This window comes from Hyla sarda, chromosome 5 (assembly GCF_029499605.1).
Source record: "Hyla sarda isolate aHylSar1 chromosome 5, aHylSar1.hap1, whole genome shotgun sequence".
NCBI lineage: Eukaryota > Metazoa > Chordata > Amphibia > Anura > Hylidae > Hyla > Hyla sarda.
The window spans coordinates 382805483-382811482 of NC_079193.1; positions in this window are offsets into that span (position 1 = coordinate 382805483).

The following is a 6000-nucleotide window of genomic DNA, read 5'->3' on the forward strand; positions in this document are numbered from 1 at the left end:
CTCCATGATCTATTTATACCCAGGACTGTATATATAACAAGGAGGTGACCTAATAATATATATAATATATCAGGACAGTACAGAGATCTCTCCATGATCTATTTATACCCAGGACTGTATATATAACAAGGAGGTGACCTAATAATATATATAATATATCAGGACAGTACAGAGATCTCTCCATGATCTATTTATACCCAGGACTGTATATATAACAAGGAGGTGACCTAATAATATATATAATATATCAGGACAGTACAGAGATCTCTCCATGCTCTATTTATTGTAAGAGCAGTGAGACTGTGGAATTCTCTGCCTGAGGAGGTGTCATGGTGAACAGTGTAAAAGAATATAAAAGGGTCTAGATGCATTTTTGGAGAATAATAACATTACAGGTTATGTATATTAGATTTATAGGGACAGAATGATGATCCAGGGATTTATTCTGATATTTGGAGTCGGGAAGGAATTTTTACCTCTAGTATGAGTGTTTTTTGCCTCCTCTGGATCAACTCCGTAGGGACTCATTAGGGTTATAGGTTGAACTTGATGGACTCTGGTCTTTTTTCAACCTTATGAACTATGTTACTATGTTACTGTGATATAATGATATCATAAAGTATTATAGATAATATTAAAGTACAGGCTGTAATACCGTAATATAATAATAGCATAAAGTATTCTATATAATAGTACAGTACAGGCTGTAATACTATTATAGTATAAAGTAATATATATATATATATATATATATATATATATATATATATATATGTGTATATATAAAAGTAGAAAAGCGCAGCACTCCTCCAGTACGTGAAAAAAAGTGGATTTATTTGCTCACATGTAAAGCAGCAACGTTTCTGTCCGACTATAGGACCATTTTCAAGCTTTAAAATGGTCCTATAGTAGGACAGAAATGTTGCTGCTTTACATGTGAGCAAATAAATCCACTTTTTCTCACGTACTGGAGGAGTGCTGCGCTTTTCTACTTTTATACTACGAGGACTCTGATCAAGTCTGGGCGCTGGCACCCCATATGGATTGGGATAAGTAGTGCTGCAATACCATTTTGTGTGTATATATATATATATATATATATATATATATATTAGTGCTTTCTAGTACAAGGGGGGAAGAGCATCTGGGATGAAGAGTAATAGTGCATCCTAATAACAGTGCATTACAGGGCTGTCATAGTGTAACATAATAAAGGGTATAAAGTAATATATACAGTTTAATAGTGCAAAATAGTAATATCCCAGTACAGTGATATAGAAAAGGCTGTGATAGTGTAGCGTAATGATGGTATAAAGTTATATATATATATATATATATATATATATATATATATATATATATATGCAATGGATAAAGGCAGCACACCACGATAATGTAATCCAAAAACTGTGAATTTATTCCATGATGTAAAAAACAACGTTTCGCCGAAACGTTGTTTTTCACATCATGGAATAAATTCACAGTTTTTGGATTACATTATCGTGGTGTGCTGCCTTTATCCATTGCATATTCAGTAAGAACCGGAGCACCGAGGTTCAATAGGCCTGCACCCATTCCACTATTCTGGATGTGCTGCTTTTTATGGACTTTCTATATATATATATATATATATATATATATATATATATATATAGATCACAAACATAGACCGCAGCACACCAGATTAACGTGAAGTGGTATTTATTCCAACCAACGGATTATATATATATAATAGTGCAGTACATTGATATAGTACAGTGCCATATAATGTAAATATTAAGTAATATATAATAGTGCAGAATAGTTGTATAGGCTCCTGTATATGTGTGTATATATATATATATATATATATATATATATATATAATAGTGCAGTACATTGATATAGTAAAGTAAGTGCCATATAATGTAAATATTAAGTAATATATAATAGTGCAGAATATTTGTATAGGCTCCTGTATATGTGTGTGTGTATATATATATATATAATAGTGCAGTACATTGATATAGTACAGTGCCATATAATGTAAATATTAAGTAATATATAATAGTGCAGAATATTTGTATAGGCTCCTGTATATGTGTGTGTGTGTATATATATATATATATATAATAGTGCAGTACATTGATATAGTACAGTGCCATATAATGTAAATATTAAGTAATATATAATAGTGCAGAATATCTGTATATGTGTGTATATATATATATTCCTGTAGTAGATGCAGAGATTTCTACAAACATGTAGGACACAGAATGTCTGCGGGGAATCTGTCCCGTATGCGTTCTCGCTAACTGCACCATAAATGTATAAAATATTATAGTCACAGTATAGAGGGATAGCAGTATATAAAATACTATGGTAATAGTGCAATATAGTAATAAAACTAAAACAGTAAAGCAGAGACCTGGTATAAAGCAGTAAAGAGTATTAATACCCATCTAACAGAGGGGCACACGGGGGATATCCTCAGATTAGGACCCACCCAGAGGTTGTTTAACTTCTCACAGTTGATGATTTGTCACAATGGTTTACAGCCCTGGCCAAAGTTCTCCAACCAGTTGCCAAACTACAACTTCCAGCATGCCCTGACAGCCTTTAGCTGTAACGAAATGCTGGGAGTTGTAGTTTTGCAACCTCATAGACCAGTGGTCTTCAACCTACAGACCTCCAGATGTTGCAAAACTACAACTCCCAGCATGCCCGGACAGCCAACGGCTGTCCGGGCATACTGGGAGTCGAAGTTTTGCAAAAGGGGAGCCTTGATTTACCTTTCATGATCAGTGTGGATCCTCTGGAGGAGGCAGACAGGTGTTTGGCTGTCCGGGCATGCTGGGAGTTGTAGTTTTGCAACATCTGGAGGTCCACAGGTTGGAGACCACTGTCGTAGACAATGCTGTCTGGATCCCACAACTGATTTGTGATGTGTACAGCAAATAAAAGACACTGTAACAGAACATAGTGAAAGAAAACTGTGCTGACAAAAGCCTCACTGCACCGATACACTGTAACAACATTTTAGGAGCTGGTCAGAGGACTGCACTGACACACTGAAACAAACAAAATTTTTGCTTTTTTTGGAGAGGACTCTCTGCACTAATACATTGTAGCAAACTGTCACCTGTGCAAAGTATTGGAAGAGAAGGGGCTTCTTATTGAGCCTTCCCATTCACTGGCAGCAAGCAGAGATCCTGAAAATGTCGGTAAAGCGTAAACACAAAAGAGAGTTGTAGAACTTTTCGTAAACTTTCCCCCAATGTGACCGATGGATTGTGGATAATTTTGCGGTCACGTTATTGGATTCATTACATTTTGGGGACTTATCCTATAAGCTCCATGGACCATATAATGTACGGGAGATTTCCTGGTGACTATTCTAATCCAGGCCAGTCCATTGGCAGGTGGGTCTCACCCATTAGGGGCCCCTGCCTGGTATACGGCCGGTTCAGGGAGGGTTCAGCACCTGCGGGCAGCAGTGTTGGGGCAGTAGCCTGCGGGGCTGACATAATATGTTGTATCCACATTAATCTCCATGTGTAACAGGAGACGCAGCGCACAGTCCGGGCGACCAGATGAGGATTATACACAGAGATTTAACCAGGGGCCCAACAACCAAATCCCCAAAAAATCTCATCCTATATACTGTACAGTCCTCATATATACAGCATGACATCATTATCTCCTGGTGATGTCATCAGACAGGTAAGTGCAGCTTATACAATAAGGTCCTGGGGTTTACACCTACAGCAATATGAGAAATGAAGAGAAAGGAATCAGATCAACACATAAGCAACACAAAAGAATGGAAGAAGGTCATGTGATGGGATAGAGTAACGTAAAGTGAACCTCACACCATAAGAATGCTATCTAATCTGAAAGCATCATCATATAGAGCAGGAGGAGCTGAGCAGATGATATATATAATACAGTACAATCTGCAGGTATCATGTTATAGAGCAGGAGGAGCTGAGCAGATGATATATACAATACAGTACAATCGGCAGGTAACATGTTATAGAGCAGGAGGAGCTGAGCAGATGATATATACAATACAATCGGCAGGTATCATGTTATAGAGCAGGAGGAGCTGAGCAGATGATATATACAATACAGTCTGCAGGTATCATGTTATAGAGCAGGAGGAGCTGAGCAGATGATATATACAATACAGTACAATTTGCAGGCATCATGTTATAGAGCAGGAGGAGCTGAGCAAATTATATATATAATACAGTACAATCTGCAGGTATCATGTTATAGAGCAGGAGGAGCTGAGCAGATGATATATACAATACAGTATAATCTGCAGGTATCATGTTATAGAGCAGGAGGAGCTGAGCAGATGATATATACAATACAGTATAATCTGCAGGTATCATGTTATAGAGCAGGAGGAGCTGAGCAGATGATATATACAATACAGTACAATCTGCAGGTAACATGTTATAGAGCAGGAGGAGCTGAGCAGATGATATATACAATACAGTACAATCTGCAGGTATCATGTTATAGAGCAGGAGGAGCTGAACAGATAATATATACAATACAGTACAATCTGCAGGTATCATGTTATAGAGCAGGAGGAGCTGAACAGATAATATATACAATACAGTACAATCTGCAGGTATCATGTTATAGAGCAGGAGGAGCTGAACAGATAATATATACAATACAGTACAATCTGCAGGTATCATGTTATAGAGCAGGAGGAGCTGAGCAGATGATATACACAATACAGTACAATCTGCAGGTAACATGTTATAGAGCAGGAGGAGCTGAGCAGATGATATATACAATACAGTATTGTATATATCATCTGCTTAGCTCCTCCTGCTCTATTACATGATACCTGCAGATTGTACTGTATTGTATATATCATCTGCTCAGCTCCTCCTGCTCTATAACATGTTACCTGCAGATTGTACTGTATTATATATCTTCTGCTCAGCTCCTCCTGCTCTATAACATGATACCTGCAGATTTTACTGTATTGTATATATCATCTGCTCAGCTCCTTCTGCTCTATTACATGATACCTGCAGATTGTACTGTATTGTATATATAATCTGATCAGCTCCTCCTGCTCTATAACATGATACCTGCAGATTGTACTATATTGTATATATCATCTGCTCAGCTCCTTCTGCTCTATAACATGTTACCTGCAGATTTTACTGTATTGTATATATCATCTGTTCAGCTCCTCCTGCTCTATAACATGATACCTGCAGATTGTACTGTATTGTATATATCATTTGCTCAGCTCCTCCTGCTCTATAACATGATACCTGCAGATTGTACTGTATTGTATATATCATTTGTTCAGCTTCTCCTGCTCTATAACATGTTACCTGCAGATTGTACTGTATTGTATATATCATCTGCTCAGCTCTTCCTGCTCTTTAACATGATACCTGCAGATTGTACTGTATTGTATATATTATCTGTTCAGCTCCTCCTGCTCTGTAACATTATACCTGCAGATTGTACTGTATTGTATATATCATCTGCTCAGCTCCTCCTGCTCTATAACATGATACCTGCAGATTGCGCTGTATTGTATATATCATCTGCTCAGCTCCTCCTGCTCTATAACATGATACCTGCAGATTGTACTGTATTGTATATATCATCTGCTCAGCTCCTCCTGCTCTATAACATGTTACCTGCAGATTGTACTGTATTATTTATATAATTTGCTCAGCTCCTCCTGCTCTATAACATGATACCTGCAGATTGTACTGTATTGTATATATCATCTGCTCAGCTCCTCCTGCTTTATGACATGATACCTGCAGATTGTACTGTATTGCATATATCATCTGCTCAGCTCCTCCTGCTCTATAACATGATACCTGCAGATTGTACTGTATTGTATATATCATCTGCTCAGCTCCTCCTGCTCTATAACATGATACCTGCAGATTGTACTGTATTATATATATAATTTGCTCAGCTCCTCCTGCTCTATAACATGATACCTGCAGATTGTACTGTATT